Source organism: Neovison vison, chromosome 12, assembly GCF_020171115.1.
Source record: "Neovison vison isolate M4711 chromosome 12, ASM_NN_V1, whole genome shotgun sequence".
Lineage (NCBI taxonomy): Eukaryota > Metazoa > Chordata > Mammalia > Carnivora > Mustelidae > Neogale > Neogale vison.
In genome coordinates this window covers 11,491,957-11,510,513 of record NC_058102.1, presented here as the reverse complement: position 1 = coordinate 11,510,513, position 18,557 = coordinate 11,491,957, and the positions used below count along the sequence as shown (strand labels likewise).

The 18,557-nt window shown below is 53.3% G+C and overlaps 1 protein-coding gene across 1 annotated transcript in view; it reads right to left on the bottom strand.

The window, feature by feature from the left end:
- MYH9 (myosin heavy chain 9) overlaps positions 1–18,557 on the bottom strand; it is an 89,685-nt gene that overhangs the window by 70,106 nt on the left and 1,022 nt on the right. The gene's annotated exons all lie outside the window — the stretch shown is intronic.

Below are 18,557 nucleotides of genomic sequence, written 5' to 3'. Positions count from 1 at the left end.
TCTACACCCATGAAAACCAGACCATCAAAGAGGACACCAGAGGGGCACCTGGTGGCTCGGTCAGTTGAGCAACTGACTCTTGGTTTCGGCTCAGGTCATGACAGTAGGGTCCTGGGATGGAGCCCCGTGTCCCGCTCAGGAGTCTCTCTCCCTCTGCCCCTCCCACTCCCCATGCGCACATGCACTCACTCTTTCTCTCCCTCTCTAAGATAAATTAATTAAAAACAATAAGACATGAGAACCTTGTGCACAGATTCCCTCCTCCTCCGTGGGTAAGAACGTAAGGTGGGCGAGGCAGGGAGGGGGGAGTAGCCCTAAAAGAGGAGAAGCTGGAGGCTGGAGGCTGGAGGCTGGAGGCTGGAGGGGACAAGCGCAGCGGTTCACCCAGGATCTTATCAACCACACTGAAGAATGTTGATTTTAGTGGATCGACAAGGGGAAGCCACCTGGAGGTGGGGGTGGGTGACATCATCGGATCTGAATTTTAAAGAGATCACCCTCTCTGACCTCTGCCTCGGAGTGGACAGGAGAAGTGAGCAGCTGCAAAGCAGCCCAGAGGAGCCAGGAGCCAGCTTGCAATCTAAGAGAGGGCAGAATCCTAGGACAGGGCCAGGGAGAAAGTGGTTAAACAGAAAGGGACAAGGGAAGGCACCAGGCGGCAGCCCCGGATCTACTAGCACACACAGCCCAGCTCAGGGAGAAGCAGGAGTCAATGCACACTGCAGACATTTCCTCCTAAGAAGTGACCCGGAATCTCCAGCGTAGGGCTCAGGCACCATACGTCACCCAGACTGAAGTGCCTGAATGGGTCTCCTCTTCGAAGATACCATCCCTGTCTGCTGGGCCACAAGATACATTCTTAACCAATGACTCAGTCAACCAATCAGGGCAGAAAGCAGAGCCTGAAGCCAGCCCCATCGTTCCATTCAAGTTCTGCCACGGAGCGTGTCCATCCTTCCTGGAGAGAAAGACTCTCATGGCCTTTATTTATTTATTTTTTAAAGATTTTATTTATTTATTTGACAGAGAGATCACAAGCAAGCAGAGAAGCAGGCAGAGAGAGAGAGGAGGAAGCAGGATCCCCGCTGAGCAGAGAGCCCAATGCTGAGCCCAAGGCAGAGGCCTTAACCCACTGAGCACCCAGGCACCCCTAATCATGGCCTTTAAAACCCAGCAACTCCTGCACCCAACGCGTCCCAACTGTGCTTCCAGCCCCACCTCTCCTGCCTCCCGCCACTCTCCATTCTAGACCCAGCTCCCCAGAGGAGAGCCTCTGCTCCTTGGCCAACTCTCCCCATCATCTGGGCAGCCTGTCCTAACACCCCAGTAGATCTTTACCTAGCATCCTCCCCTCCCCAGACCAATTGTACCAGAACCACTGCTTCCTCTCCCTGCCTTCCCATCAGCCATCAGACTCCCTGAAGGCAGGGACTGTCTCCTCCACCCCCCAAGACCCTGAGGGCAGGAGCTGACTGAGCCCAGGGTCCACAGAGAGGGTCCCCCATCAATGCCTCTCGTTGTGTCTTCTGGAGCTGCGCTGTCCAAAAGAACAACCAATTCCAAAGGTAACCCTCCCAAAACCTCCTGTCCAGTGCTGGAGGGCGGGGAGCACAGTTTTCACTCCGTGGTTAGAGGCCCCCAGCTGGATCTGCAGGAAGTCATCCAACACCGGAGCCCTGACTCTGCGTATAACTGGTTCAGTATCTGCATAGTTAGATCACACATGGGCCTCACCTTCTCAGTGACGAGCACTCAGCCACCACACCGAGGGAACTGCCAAGAGAAGCCCAAGGCTCCAGATAGGAGGCGGCGTCCCCTCCCACACAGCCAGGACTCTGAGCCCCAGACCCACCCCCAGGTGTAACAAGGTTGACACAGCCGCTTGGTCGCCTCCCCGTTAGGAAATGAGTGTGCACTGGACCTGTAGACCCTGCCCTCCCACTGAGGGCATCACTAGGACTCGTCAGAGACCGCGCATGCGTACATGAGGGGCAACTTGAACCCTTCAGTCGCCTGCAGCAGAATTACTCCTTCCCTCTGGTTCTGCTGATAGGACGGTTTTTCTCTCCTCAAGCATGTGAGCACAGTTTGCTGAAACCCAACGCAGAAAAATAACCATACTGAGAAGATCTAATTATACGGCCGCCGTCTCAGTGGGAAAGTGCAGGGCGCTAGGTTTCCTGAGTCCACATTGGGATGGCAGGGAAATGCAACCCCACATGAGAAACTAGGGGCAATTTCTGAAGACCCCTGCACCCAGATCTGGGCCAACACCAGCTGGTTACTCCAAGTGATGTTTAAATAATACAACACACACACACACCTACAACAAGCTCTGAGGAGTATAGCCACTACCACCAACAGCCATCCCAACCCTATCCCTGCGGGGCTGAGAACTCGAAGGCCTGGGATGGATCCCAGCACTGAATAACCTGGGGAAGGTTCCAGGCTCCCTAAAGGTCGGAAGTCCAGAGGTCAAACACCACAGACTCTCTGCCAGCCATTCGCAGAGTGCCTGACTCGAAGACCAATAATCCTGCACCTGATCGCCCAAACCGAATGATTCTGCTGTGGTCTGTCATCCCCCACCCCCGCCCCACTCCAAGCAGGCAAAGGAAGGAGAGGCTCGGAAGAAGTGGCCTCCAGGACCCTGTCAGTGTCCTCTTCCTTGTCACCAGTGCCCCTTCCAGCTATACCTGATGTTCGTTTGTTTCTAAGAGACACACACTGGACTGGCCGCGGGTCAATCTTCCCGAATCAATCAGGCAGTCATTTAAGTCAACTCCGATAATGAGCTTCATCACTGAAAGGAGACAGCCCTTCCAAACAGTGATAACTTATTCATGACCTTCCCAGAAGGCATCTTAGAAGGAATCCGACTCAGGAGGCAGCCAGACGGGCCCTAGAACCACCCCAGACCTATCAGTTAACAGAACAAATTCAGCCTGGCTGCCTGGGCCCCTGGGCCTTAATTTCTCGCTTTATAAAAGGGAGGTGCTACCAGCTCCCCCCAGGACAGCTGTGAGTACTGGAGAGCCTGTGGGGGTGCAGCCCTCCCCGCCCCCCCAGGTCTAGCTGACAGTCCCAGCTCTGCAATGTGGTCAGAGCACTGCTCCACTCACAGAACTATTGTGAGGATCACAATAGGCGAGCGGAGGAGCGGTGCTTGGTGGCGCCCCGGGCCTACAGGCCCAGCCCCCGCCCCCCCAACAATCTTCGCCTCTTCTCTCAAGAAGTCTGTGTCGTGGCTGAGCTCATAACGAGTCAGTCACTGGCACTGCCCTCACACAGCCCACTTCGGGGGGGTTTGAAGTCACATCCTGCCTAGCCTAACTCGACATGATTTATTCCACCCCAGGAATGCAGCTCATTTCCCAGAATTTTGTAAAGAACTTTAAAGAGTTTGATCTTGCAAGGGACTCCATTTACAGGCTCAGCTGGAGTGGAGGAGGAGACTGGGTTCAGCTCAGACCTGTAGGCGGGAACCACACAAAGTCCCACACAAAGTCGGGGTTGAAAGAGGCCCCCTGAGCATCTCATTCTGGAGCGCCAACAGTTTTTTTGTTTGTTTGTTTTTTGTTTTTTAATTTCAACCCACAGCAAAAAAAAAAAAAAATTAATTTAAGGGCTTTTAATCCCCCATACACACACAACCAGGTCAAACGAAAGCTCCACAAAATGATATATACTGGCCACTCACCTTGGTATTTTCCACTGGAATCTACTTTGTTCAGTGCCTAAAAACACCGGTTGCCACCTGTGAAAGTAACTTCATGACCCACCAATGAGGTTTCAGCTGACGGTCTGAAAAAATACCAATCTGACTCAGCTGTCACCGGGCACATGAGGCTCGGAATGGTCCAGTGAGTCACCCAAGACCACAAGTCAGGTCAAGCAGCAGCTCGAGGGGCGCCTGGGTGGCTCAGTGGGTTAAGCTTCTTCTGCCTTCCGCTCGGCTCATGATCTCGGGGTCCTGGGATGGAGCCCCGCCATCAGGCTCCCTGCTCAGCGGGGAGCTTGCTTCCCTTCCTCTCTCTGCCTGTCTCTCTGCCTACTTGTGATCTCTGTCAAATAAATTTAAAAAGAAGTAGCTCTATCCCAAAGCTAAAGCAAGGCTCTTGGGGGGGTCAAACCTCCAGCAGTAGGACAGCAGTCATCTGCCATGCACTGGCTGTATTCAAGGACCCCTGCTCCATCACCAGATCCCGACAACCTCAGCAAAGCCCAGTGTGCAGCCTGTGGTCCTGCCCTATTGCTCTTCCCCACCCGCCCCTTCAAATACATACTCAGAGGCCCGGAGAGGTGGAGCAAACGGCATGGATATGGGCATTTAGGAAATATCCTTTGAGGACCCGGAGCCAAGGATAGCGCTCCGTCGGTATGCAGAATCCCAGCAGATCTGATCTGCTACAATCAGAACATCACCCCTCCAAGCCCCAGCCCTAAACTCAAGAGACGCCCAGAAATGACATGATATTAACAGCTTAATGCAAGGAAGATCACTATCCTACAGGGATGAGCTCAGAGAGGCTGCTCTCCAAGTACTTATATCCCTGGGGAGGCATAACCTAACCCTGTAATGAACAGACCTTCATGCCTGCTAACAGCCTGCTGATGCCATCTGTTAACACACACACGTGTACACATGCACGCTCTAGAAGCAGGAAACCCAAAGTTCTCTCTGATCAGTGGTTGTGAACACTTTCATCCAGTAGGGACCCCTTTGAGAATCGATGGGAGGCAATGAACCCTCCGCACACCACCTCACGGAACTCACCGAGATGCTCACGTGCACTCCGTGGCCTTCCAGAAGCCCCCCAGTTACAATTTCAAAGACAAAAGGACACCAGAGTGGCCTCCTTCTCCAGCAAGGCAACATGAACAAAGACTTGAGAGGAATTTCTTTCTTCATTACCCTCCAGAGGGGTCATCAGAATCTCACAAAAGGGGTCGGAGTGGGCAAAAGGCAAACTCTGCAGTCAGACAAGCCAACAGTGAAAGCTGCTGTGGCAAGTGTGGGACTCGGGATGAAGGGGGCAGGCGGCCATTTCCCCCGAGCTGCTTGGGATCATCCTGGACTGCACGACCAAGATCTCCCAAATGATCAGCAAACAGCCTCTCCTCCCTACATATTCATTGCTCGAGACGATTCTCAAGCGGGCTAGTAGGTGCCAACCCCGGGCACGCAGGCTGCCTGGAGGACGGGGCCAAGCTCTCCAGAGAAACCAGGGGCGACAAGCAGCACCCCAGGGCCTTTGGCCTCCCTGGGGAAAATCACCCAAATACTAGTTACAGATTTAAGATAAAAACACACCATCTCCCACTTGACAGAAAAAGTCAATTCCTGGAGAAGACTAATGAATTCCTAGAGAAGGCTGTGGTAGCCCCCGCGTCTGCAAGGTGGGCCCACCCAGCTGTCCTTGAGCAGGAAGCCTGGCTGTGGGGATGACCTCACCACGTCCTTCACCAAGAACCTGGCAGCTGCTTATTTTACCACCCGCCAAGAACTGCTCCTTTGCCCCAGCCATGGCCTCGGGTTGGCTTCCAAAGGGGTCAAGGCTGAGCTGCGCTCAAGAAGGGAAGAGCGGGGCGCCTGGGTGGTTCAGCGGGTTGAGCCTCTGCCTTCAGCTCGGGTCATGATTCCAGGATCCTGGGATCGAGCCCCGCATCCAGCTCTCTTTCTCCTTCTGTCTGCCTCTCTGCCTATTTGTCATCTCTGTCAAATAAATAAATAAAATCTTGGGGCGCCTGGGTGGCTCAGTGGGTTAAGCCGCTGCCTTCGGCTCAGGTCATGATCTCGGGGTCCTGGGATCGAGTCCCGCATCGGGCCCTCTGCTCGGCAGGGAGCCTGCTTCCTCCTCTCTCTCTCTCTCTGCCTCTCTGCCTACTTGTGATTTCTCTCTGTCAAATAAATAAATAAAATCTTTTTAATAAATAAATAAATAAATAAATCTCTTTAAAAAAAAAAGAAGGAAGAGCAGCAGCCCCCGCCCCACACCCCCACACAGCTGCGGGACTGGGAACAAACCCACGCCACAGGCACGTGCACACACACAAACCTGGACACACGCAGACATGGGCATGCACACAGACCAGTGAGTGTGCAGCCCAGGGATGTGGGATCGGGACAGAAGGTGACACTCATGGAGTCTGGCCATCTGAGGCCGACCACCGCAGTCTCTACTCACAGGCTGAAGGAATGTCTGGGGACGTCATTTGAACACCGCGAACCTCCCTTCCTTCATCTGTAAAATGGGCATCACTGACAAGTAACTGCCAGCACTGGCTTCTTCTGACCAGACAGCAACCATGGGCAGTAGTTCCCGCCGAAGAGGAAACTGAAGCCCAGAGCATCTAAAGGACTGGCTCCGGGGCACACACTAGTGCAGCACACACTAGTGCAGCACACACTAGTGCAGCACACACTAGTGCGGCTGGTGTGTGTGTGCCCTGGAGCTCCACCTCCCCGGCCGGCTCAGCAGGTGCTGAGGAAGCGAGCCCCAGAGGTTTGCCCCGAGAGAAATCATCAGGAAGGGGAAGGAGTCTGAGGTGACCCACAGCCACCTGCCCAGTCACCCGCGGTAGAAGCAGTCCTCCTGGCTGGTACCCAGCCCCTGGGGCGGCCGCTGTTTCCCTGGCAAACTCCTTTTTAACCTGACTCCCCCACCTCCACCAACCCCTCCCAGCTGTCCCCTTCAGAACCCACTGAAGAGCCTGGAATTTAAAGCGCCTGTCAGAGACTTCCAACCACAGCCAATTCGGAATGTCCCAGGTCCAGGAGCACAAAGGCTGCCTGGTAAAGCCCCCGGAAGAGCTCAGAATCCTGCCCCTGATCTTTGCTCAGGTCCATACTCAGTATCACATTCTTCAGATTCTTGTCTGAAAGCCAGAAAGGGGGGAGGGAGAGTGGCTTCCACCATTTCAACCTAAGGATAATTAGAGCCTGTGGTTTTAAAGGGGTAGAAGGCCAACCTTTCCCAGCCTCTCGAGTACACGGTGTGATACTGCAACCGTCTGCACATAAGGGGCTTTGCAGCCTGGAAGTGGTCTCACTTTGAAGAACCGGGGCTCCAGTGCCCATGGCTATTAGGTGGCGGGGAGGGTCGCTGCCAGATCCTCGGTCTCACCCTCAGAGGCCCCCTGTCCATTCCTTCTCCAACACGAGGCTCGAAGGGCTAGCCAAAAAGTCAGCAGAACTAACTTCAGCTGGTTTGGAGGAAGGAGTCTGGTTGGAGGTGAGAAGTCCCAACACTTACAGGGTCCTGTAAATGCCACAGAGCCCAGCGGCCACTAATTAATCCCATAATGAGGCATTTTTCACGAGCACTTGGCGCGACACAGCCAGCCACCTCCTCCTCAGCCTGCCAAAGGCAGGAAACAGAGGGCGGCAGGCTGGGCTCCAGCAGAAGGCAGGCAGAGCGCAGGGCGCTGTGTGGGGGCAGGAGGCTCAGAGGAGATGGCACTGGGAAGCAGAGGGAGAAAAGCTAGTTTCCCGCAGGAACCAGACTGACCATACCTCACACACCTGGCCACAAAATCCCATCTGCCGCCCACTGACATGCCTCAGAGGGACACGGAAGGCTGCACTTTACACCTGGCCCCATAAGCCAGCAAGGAAACACCAGGCCTCACTGCTTTAAGGCTGTATACAAAAGCGTGACCTATAAACCCCCAACTTCACAAACATCACTCACCCCCCCCCCAGCCCACATTGAATGCATTCATTGGGTGAGAGGATATCCAGGAGCAGGAGAGGATGTGAGCTCTCCCTCACTATCTGGGGAGGTACTTAGATTCTTTGAGTCTCAGTTTTCCCAACTACAAAGTGGGAACATTAATACTGCCCCCCCCCCCGATTCATGGGATTGGGAAACTTTCATTGCAATAACCTGAGCCTAACTTCAAACTACAGTGACAGAAAAATCTGATAGAAACAGGTTTCTTAAAATGGATAAAAATAGATATATTTATAACAAACTGGCACCGCGCTGGACAAACAGTGTTAAGAACAGGGGTGCCCAGCTGGCTCCATAGGTGGAGCATGTGACTCTTGATCTCAGGGCTGTGAGTTCAAGCCCCACATCCGGCGTGGAGCTTGCTTAAATTTTTTTTTTTTAATTTGTGTATGAAATCAAGCACATAAACAATAGAGCCAAACTTTAATGAACATCAAAATCCTCTATGGGGACTCTCATTTTCCTCATCCCACACACAAGGAAAACAAGTGCAGAAAATGTGTACGGCTTACCAAGGTCAAAGAGCTGGCAGGTGAGAGAATCAGGATCAGGACAAAGAGTCCGGGTTCCAGAGCCTGCTGCCTATTACGTAAATACGAGACATACACACATCCCAGCGGTTGAGACTCAGAACCAAAGCAATAAAGCTTTCTCCCCAAGGTCACACGCAGCCAAGTGCTGGCGCAGACGCTAAGCCAGCACACTCAGGAGAATATATTCACCTGTTTCTCAAGCACACATTAAGTGCCGCCCACAGGCGAGGGTCCCAGGAACAACAGGGGAAGCAAGGCCCAAAAGCAGGCCAGCAGGACAAGTGCCAACAAGCCCCCGGTCCAGGACAGTGTTGACACCGCGAGAAAAGCATTGTCTGGCTGCAAACAGGAATTTATGTTTCAATTCCTACACCAGCATTCTATAAAATGTTACTCATCATCCCTCGTGCAAGAACAGTGTCTGCGGCTCATCAGAGGGAAGCCACCTCCGGGAACAACGGCTGGTCAACAAGGCCTGGGTAAGGCATGACATCACCGTGGGGGGTTATCAGGAAGAACAACTCCCTCCACAAGCCCCCCTCCACAAGCCCCGTTACCCCGCACCTGGATCATAGCGCACTGGACAGCTGAGAGGAGGAAGCAGGATGGAGGAAAATGCTCTGGTGAATGAGGGGCAGGTGAGGAGACAGGAGAGGGCACGGGACTGACACGTACTGGGACCCACCATGAGTGGAGTTCGTGGCTGCGAGCCTTCCCCCCTTAGCGACTCAGGATACTGACATGGGTTTTATTAGCCACTTTACAGAGGAGGAAACTGCAGCTCGAAGCAATGAAATAAAAACCTGGGGAAATCACAGAAAGTCCCTCGCACCTGGGAGAATGGAACGAGTGGCCCTGGATTGTGGGAAAGAGCGCAGCGGATACACATGCCCACTCCCTTCTCCCAGTCTGGACTGAACTGCGCCCCACACCTCTCCAGATTCACCTGTGGAGGCTTTAACACCCCTGGACCTCAAATGGGACTGTTTGGGCCATGGGCCTTTAAAGAGTTGATGAAGGTAAAACGAGGGCATTCGGGTGGGCTCCCCAATCTGCCCGGTGTCCCCGGAAGCGGGGGAGGACAGGAGTCACGGGGGCTGTGCACGCGCAGAAGGCAGCCGGCTATAAACAGAGAGAGGCCTCGCTCGTGGACTCTCAGCCCCCCCAGCCTCCGGGGCTGGGAGACGGAGATGCCTCTTGTCCAAGCCAGCCTCGGGGACTCTGAGCACGCCCTTGCCTGACTGTGACTTGCCTGCCTGGCTGCTGTCTGGTTCGCCCCCCCCCGCCCCCCCCCCGAATACAAACCACAGACTCTGGCTTCATGCAGACACGCGCCCCGCACCAAAGCAGTCTCCAGCACACCCCCAGCATTTAGACATATTTAATGAACAAATAAACTGAGTGAAAAATAACCCAGCTGCTGCTTGGAGAGTCACCCACTCCCTTGCCCACAGCCCGCTGACTGCCTCTGCTTTCTCTAACTCCCTAGTCTGTACAGCCACCATCCCACAAACACAGAAGCTAGCATCTCACTGCAGACAGTAGAAATTCCAAAATAATCTCTAGCTCACAACCAGCACCAAACAGTAGTGCAAACTACGTGGATAGGCGGGAATCTACTAAGTGCTGAAATCCAGCGTGTGTGAAATTCTTAGTACCGATTTTCAGTCAATCTGTAAAACGAGTGTACGGTTAGGTTAAGGCGCTGGTTTGGGTTGGGTTTGGTTTTGGGTTTTCGGAGTGTGTGTTCGACTCTTGGCACTGAGGACGGGGACAGAACCTCTCCTCACCCAACCTCAGGCCCGAGCAGCCCAGTTCTGACCCAGATCGCTCCGCAGGCTGCAGAGGGGACTCAGGGCGATGGACCTAGCCACACTAGCAGGGCCAGAAGTGTCCACTCATTCCTTGGGGGGAGGGGCGGGGGTACAAGCCTGTGGCTCCTTTCTGAACCAATAAGGGCTGCTCTCCAGCTCTCTAGGAAAAGGGTGTCATCCAGGGAAGGCTCCCTTGAGCCAGAAGCTGAAAGACAGGGACAGCACAGGGCTCAACAGGCAAGGAACACCTGCAAGCTAGCCACTGATCTGGAGCGAAAGAAAATACCAGAGCAAAGACAGTCTCTAAACCTGTTTCCAGTCCAGCCTCTAGACCCCCTGACCACCCATCTTCTCCCCTCATGCCCCAAAGAACTCCCTTACCATTATAAATATCTATCTGCTCCAAAGCTGCCACTAGGATTCTGAAACTTTCTCTTCACAACAAAACTAAACTGTTGCAACTTGTTGCTACAATCCGGTGACTTCCCTGGGCTGAAGGAGCCCGAGTGGCCTGCCCGTGGCTTCTGACATTTCTGAGACCACCTCTGCCCATCATCCCCCTGCTGCCTCCTACCCAGTCACAGAGAGGTCTCTCTTAGGGCCAGGGAGCTATTTCCCCCGCCTCCCGGTGGACAAGACTCCTTGGCACCTCTGGCCCTCACTTCCTCTCCAGTGAAGACCAGCCACGGCCCAGCTACGAGCAGGCAGGTACAGTGGCCAGGATGGTCTGTCACCTGCCCTCCCTCAGGACCAACCTCAGGCATCTGAAGAATGGCCGGATGAGGTTAAAGGTGATGTCAGCAGCCAATGCAATGTTAGGGTAGCCATCTGCACAACAGGATGGAGGCCCCACTCTGCAGCAGCTCGAAGCTCTGCTCCTCTCATTAATTCTTGGCCAATAGTGTAAGAGGAGGCCTTGGGGACCAGACCAACACTTATCACCACCAAGTGAGGAAACACAAGTTCAGGAGTGAAGGGCAGTCACATGGGGGCATCTGGAATCAGAGCGTTGAGTTGTGAACACCTGCTCAGTCTTCTCATCTGTAAAATGGGGGTAATTTCCTACCTCATGAGGAGGTTAAGACTTAACATGAGATAATCCCTGTAAAAGCACCAGCAGTGTGCCTAGAATGCACCACATGCTCAACAAAATGTAACTACTGGTACTCTTACTCTCATTAGCACAGCTGGGACTTCAACCCAGACCTCCTGATTCCTAGGCCAACGCCCTCCCAACAGAGCCTCTTCCTTCCTTCCTTGCCCCCCACCTTCTCCATCTTTCCGCCTCCCGGCCCAGGCAATTCTAGCCTCTGGGAGGCTGGCTCAAGAGGCTGAGAAATCCCCAGGCGCGGAGGGTTGCAGGGGCCTGCCTCCTGGGATGAGTGGTCTGTCCCTCCCTCCTCCCCTCCAACTTCCTGTCACAGGGGAAGATTCCTGAGGCTGGAGGCGGGCTCTCTGCCCTCCACCCTACCAAAGCCCCACCAAGCCCAGCATGGTGAAGGCCACACAGCAGCAGCCCAAGGAGTCTTTTGATGACTGAGATTCACCAAAGAAATTTGGGGTCAATACCCTTATCCCATTAGCTGGTCTTAAATAAAAGTAGATGAAAACTGGGGGCCCCTGAGTGGCTCAGTCAGTTAAACGTTTGACTCTTGATCTCAGCTCAGATCTGGATCTCAGGGTGGTGAGTTCAAGGCCCCATGTTGGGCTCCATGCTGGGTGTGGAGCCTACTTTAAAAAAAAAAAGACAAAAATTTTAAAATGACTCCTCCCTGTCACCACTTTTCTTCCCCGAGATTTCCAGACAAGTGCCTGGCATGTGCACTTTGTCAAGTGAAAAGATGAGCAAATGGCATTCGAAAGCTCTGGCTGCCCGGGCCCCCTCGTCCCCAGGCTCACAGAAGAGCAGCGAGCCCCAGCACTCATGACGAGGAGCCACCTTTGCACCAGGCCCCGGGGGCAGAACCTAGGGATCTAGACTTGAGGATGGACCCCACCTCTGACCCCCCAGGACCTCTGACCTCCACGTCCTCAGACCAGCAGGTTCTAGCATCTATCCCCATCCCAGACCAGTTGGACTGAGTCCCCCAAACCAGTTCCAGTGCGCGTCTTTATGTTTATCAGACAGGAAGCTCCCTCTCCAGCCCAGTGACTTCATGCAAAACACAGGAAATGCGGCAGCTTTTGAACACAGGCAGCTCCAAATAAAGGAGCCTCCACGGCTGTGTAACAGCCTTTTTTAAAAAAATGCTTCACTAACACGGCTCAGATCAGTGCGACAAGGTAAGCTGTACTGTGTGCTAAGAAGGAAGCGAGGGCTGAGACAGTGACAGCTCAGCCTCGGACCCAGAAGATAGACCTTCTGGCAGGTTCCTCAGCCATCCTCAAACCCACACTCTTGTTATCAGGAACAGACTCATTGGACACATTTAAAATCTTTAAAACCTGACCACATATTTCCTCCTGCCCACCACCCGAGGACAGATGATATCGATGAGAACATGAAAAAGAGGGGAGAGGAAAGAACCAGACCGCTTTCGGTATCTTTACATGTTAATTATAAGCCCCGGAAAAACCAGACAACCTCCCTGTCACTGGCGGGTAAACTGAGGCAGAGGTCGAGCCGCTGGAGAAAAGGCGAAAGGCTGGTCGCAGCTCTGCTTGACCCCAAAGCCCTTGTTTTGCTCCCTCCACCAGGGTTTCGTATGGAAAATACAAGAAATCGATCCCCTCAGTCCTTACATGACTTAAAATTGCTAGAAATGAGCACCAGCTGATGGACACTGGAAAGCCAGTGTGGCCCTCTGAGCGGCCCACCCGGCTGCCTGGCGCTACCCCATGTGAAATATTGATTTTTGAGCTGTGGGAACTTTCAGCTGAAGGGGCCCTGTCCAACTGGAAGAAGTTCAGAGAAACCGAGAACACTTCCCACCCAATTTCTTAACCAGAGCGCCTCTCCCCCCAAAAAGAAAAAGACGACGGGTGTGGAGAGTAGACTCTTGAGGAAAGATTAAAGGAGCTAAGTACGTGCTGCTCGGCTAAACAGTGCAGAAAGGCCAAGAAAGGGAAGATAACACTTTAAAAACACTTTTAAAGGAGGCCACGTGATTCTGAGAGGCAAGCCTCTGGCGCTGAGTGAAACCAGGAGCCCAAGCTTTCTACCAACTCACAGGCTGAGCTTTGGGCAAACAGCTCCTTCTCGAATGGGGGCGGGGGGGGGGTGAAATTATCCCTAAGAGCCTCTCCAGCTCACCTGTTCTAAAATTCTAAATAAATTCGGTAGTGAGGGTTTTTTTTTTTTTTCTGTTGCTCATTCTTCTCTTAAGCTGGCCGTCCTTTAGAGTTACGGGCCACATGAAAGGGAAATCTCGAAGATGCAAAGGTCCCAGAAAGGGAATGTCTGTGGGGAGGTGGAGGTGAAGGAAACACCCTCCAAGAGGCCCCCTTTCTCCTCTGCGTGGGACAGACTGTAAGGACCATAAGGACCTAGAACCTCTGAGAGGCCTGGAGGAAGCCACGCAAGGGTGGGGAAGGTAGGCGGCACCTTCCACTTCCCCCGCAGGCCTGGGCCCAACCTGCCCTAGCAGGAAGCCACACCCTTCGGTGGCTACTTTGCGGAAGGCCCCCGCAAGGCTCCCTCCAGCCACAGTGGGAAGGAGCCCCGTGGAGAAGCTGGAGATGAAGGCCACACCACCAAAGAGTGGCAGTCAGGCCCAGAGACACTCCCAGGAAGGCCTTGCCCTCAGCCAAAGGCGATCCAAGAGCCTCTTTTCAGTCCACCTGCAGGGGGCCAGAGCTGTGTCCCCTTGTGGGAGCTGAATCACCTCAGGCTTGAGAAACTAGAGGGCAGAGTGGGGCCCCAGAGAGTGGCCAACGGAAGCCCGTCTCAGTTACTTTTTAGAGAGACACACATCAGGAGCAGGAGGGCAGCTCCCCACCCCCTGCTTCCCAAATATTTGGAGTGTTCACAGCATGAGGTGGGGAGGTGGGGACAGGGGAGAGGACACCAGCCAGCATCCAGCCTTCAAGCCATCTGCCCATGTGGTGGCAGGCCCATTTTAGCCCCAGGCTCATTTGTGTACTCCTGCGTGACTCATGCCATACCTCCAGGAGGCCCAGAGGCTGCCTGGCAGGGACACAGACCTGTCCAAGCCCCTGATGGCGTCTTCTGGTGGCTTCGCCACAGGAAAAAAGCCAACTCTGGTAGTGAGCAGAGCGGGCAGCTTCTCCAGTTCTCACAGCATCCAAGGCTAAGACAGTCTTTCTTGAGAAGGCAACTGGGGCCCTCCAACGCAAAACACCCTTTTGATCACATTTTCTCAAGAATTTGGGCTTTTCCACTGTTATTAATACACATTAAAAACCACAGGCCAAAAGCCTGAGGGACAACTGAGGACAGAGGGGGAAGGGGCACGCTAGTGGTTTCAGGGACCCCGAGTTTCAAAAAGAGAATCTAAGTAAATGAAGGTCTGGTTTAGCCCTAGGGTCGGAGCGGGCTCCCCAGGAAAGACCAGAGGATGATCTGGAGCCAGGGGAATTGTGGGAAGCCTGGCAAAAGGGCATCCTGAAATACTTTCCAGACACACACTGCGGGCTTCCTTTTCTCATACAGCAAAGAAAAAGCAATCATCTATCATTTCCCAGAATACAAGGGAGTGGATCGGAACAGGCGTTTGTTTAAAGGGTTACTCTGGAAATATGATGTCACGGGGAAGAAAACAAGACCCAAAATGTTCCAGCCGTGAGAGCAAGTCAGTCCGTTTTTAAGACCCTTCCTCCTTCCATGCACACGACAGACACTCAATACGAAACCGGGAAATCAAAAGCAATGCATCAGTGACGTTGAAACCTACAAGACTGGCCAGAAGACCCCCTGATCCTGACAGGTAATAAAACTAAAAAGGCCAGGTAGTGAAAAGCAGTGCTCACCCCACTCCTGCTTCCGGGGCCCTCATCCCTTTCCGGAGGCAGCCACAATTACCAGCATCTTGGTCTCTTTCCATGCAGAGCCCCAGCGACACACTATGCCTGACAAAAAGGGGAGCACTGGACATACTACTTTGCACCTAGTTTTTTTCTTTCCACTGGCAACCTACCTTGCAGATCATACCCTATCAGCACTTACAGCTCAGCCTCATTTTTCTAAGGGTACACTGCAGGATCCCCACTGGAGAGCTGTGCCATGATTTATCGGACCCTTCTGATGGGCAGTTTGCTTCTTTCCTGTCTTTTTTTTTTATGACAATGCCGTAAAGAACATCCTAGGACACTTCCTCTCGCATTATCTCAGTTTATCTGTGGGTTGAATTCCTAGAAATTAGTCAGAGGGACTATACTCTGGTGGACACTACCAAACTACCTTTAAAACAGTTTCAGGGGCACTTGGGTGGCTCAGTGGGTTAAAGCCTCTGCCTTTGGCTCAGGTCATGATCTCAGGGTCCTGGATTCGAGCCCCGCTTTGGGCTCCCTGGAGCCTGCTTCCCTTCCCCTCTCTCTGCCTGCCTCTCTGCCTACTTGTGATCTCTGTCAAATAAATAAATAAAATCTTTAAAAAAAAAAAAGACAGTTTCATCACTTCTCAGCCTTTTGGCTAAGATCAAGTGTAAAAAGACAGTTTCTTACAACTTATACTCCCATCTGTGCAGGGCATGAGCACGTGCCTTCACCACTGGGGCATCTCAGAGAAATTAAAATTACTGAATTTTCCAGTTTCCCAGGCACTCACTCTTGTGTTGAACAGGCGGGCACATAAACTGGAGTCATGTCTCTGTAAGATGACAGGGCCCTTTTTATCAAAATCAGATTTTCCCCCAACCAGAGCCAGAAGCCAGGTCTCCGGACCCTCGAGACTGTGCTCTTTCCATGTCCCCCCTCTGGCTCGACCCTAGACCTCCTGATCACAGGAAACCAGGTTTTAGAACAAAAACCGCAGACAGTTTGCACACCTTCTGCCTGGGCCAGAGCCCTGAAAGGAGGCTATTCGGCGCAAGCACATCGTTGTGGGCATCCAAAAGCATGAGCAGATGCCCCCCTGCCCCACCCACCTCTGCCTCACAGTCCACAAGCACTGTACACACTCACGTGCGCGCGTGCACACACACACACCCCTTTTGAGAAAGCAGAAAGAGTACCAAGCAGGAGCTAGGAACACCCACCCCACCTACCCTTCCCTTCCCTGCTTCCTGACCGGAGGACCCAGGGAGTTGAGACCTGTCATTCACATATTTTCTTAGAAACTGACACAGCCACTGTATATCGGCCCTACGCACACCTTACTTCTTTCAGTTCTCACACCTAACCCTTCAGGGTAGGTACCCATTCCCATTGACAGAGAAGGGCCCTGTGGCTCCAGGAGGTGACATGACTTGCCTAAGGTCATAAAGCTAATTAAGTGGCAGGGTCAGGATCTGAACTCTAGCTCTCAGGCTCACCACCCCCCAACTTCCCATCTCTAAGAACGACATTCTAGAAGTCACGGGAGCACCCCCCCACACTTCCCAGGGGGTCACCAGGGCTCCATTCTGTCGTCACCGGGGACTTGAGCCCAGTCTGTCCTCACCAGGGGACTTGAGCCCAGGAGTTCAGCGCACCAAGGGTTAAGGCCGAGAGGCAGTGACTCTCTGGGGCTGCACAAAGGGAAAATGCACTTCCTGCCCCTGCGGGCAGAGATGCTGTTTTATGCTCAGCAAATTAGGACGTTTGTTTAATTAAGACGACACACAGATTTTGTTATTCTAAATATTTTTGGAACATGATGCTTGGGAGGAAGCTGTCAAGGCATGGATTTTTTTTTTTTTTTCCTTTCTTTCCTTGGCTTTGGGTTTCTTTCTCCCCCTTCAAGGGAAGGGTAAGGCCAGGCTCAGAGGAAAACAACAGCCAACCCCTCCCCTCCTTTTGAAATAAAGATGTCAAGCTGGTAAAGGCTGTCTTCAGTACTTGATTGAAGGATTAGCTAGAAGAGGAAGTGAAGAAAGCACAGAGAGCCAGGTTTCCAGCAATACCCTAGCAGGGACACAACAATGCCGCATTTTCTGAGTGCGCTTTTCTCTCTCCCAAAAGCTAACAGATCCTCGTTTTGTTTTTTCTGGAGCAAGAACAGGCAAAAGGCAGCCTGTGATTAACATGCTTGCTTCATTCTGCAAGAGGGAAGTTGTCCCATCTCCCACCCCTTTGGTTAAAAAGTTTAAAAAATTTTTAAAAAAGTAAAAACTCAGAGAGCTGGGACCCTGATCCTCTCTTTCCTCTACCCTCCTGTGCTCTTCAGGCAAGCAGCCCCACAGACCACCTCTGGAGCGGAGCTGCCCTTCCCGCACAGAGCCTGCCAATCCAGGCACCTGGATCTGCCCACAGGCACTGCCTGGGCTCAGGGGCTCCCTGAGTGTGAAAAGCGGAGCTTTTCAGGGTCACCGGCAGCCAAGTGGGGGGCACAGTGACTCTCAAGTTACACAAAGCAATCTCTTGCTTGCTCAGTTATGCAAGTGGGGGTGAGGTTGGGAGTGGGGGGACGACTGGGAACTCCTGGAGGGCAGAGGCCTCTGGGACCTGGGCAGAGTGGGCTGGCTCCTTGCTCTCACAGTCCCCATGACTCACCGTACCTTTCTGAGGACCATGTCATCTTCGTCTCATATTAGAGTCATCTGCAGATTTGTCTCAGCATTCCCTAAGTGCCGGAGGGCAGGGGCCAGGTCTTACTCAATCTCCCACCCCCCCACCACCTGCCAGAGTCCCTGGCACAGAGCAGTCAGTTAAATATTTGTTCAATTACACATCTATGTACCCTCCCTCTGCACCTCGCAGCCTTGTATATAAATTGACTAATATTAATCGAGTGATTGTCTAAACAGGCCTTAAAGCAGCCTCCCTCCTCAACAAAAGGGGAATAAACCACCAGGTGAGGTCATCAAGCAGGTCTCTGCGGTGTCAGAAATGGCCACAGTGTTGCAGGAAGGAGCAGAGGCTCTCTTCCCCTTCAACAGTTACTCAACAGTTACTTTGAAATCCTCTTAAACCTAGAAAAGGATGCACTGAACCGAGGAGTTGTTGGGCCTCTGACCGCCCAGCGCAGAGAGGCCGCTGGTCTCCGGGACCTGCCAGGACCTGGGACTTCCCAGGAACCTTTCTCCCCACACCAGCTGGGTGGGGCCACAGACCGCAGCCCGGCCCTCACCCCGCCCCCACCTCAAGGCAGCCGGCAACCCTGTCCTGGTGTGTTCAGCGTTGTTATAAACGACTGGGTTCCCTGCAGGGATAAGGGGGTGCAGTCCTGCGCCGGGCGAGGCCCCAAGACAGGATGGCGTGAGGATACCCCCCCTCCTCCTCCGGCCGAGAAATGCGGAGAAGGCAGGGTAACAACCCCGATGTGGCCCAAACAGGGACGATGCAATAGCGCAGGTCTGGTCCTAAAGGAGAAGGGCCCAGCTCCCCGCCCCCGCCCGCGTGGGGCGGCCCCCAGGTGCGGTGGAATCAGGTGCGCT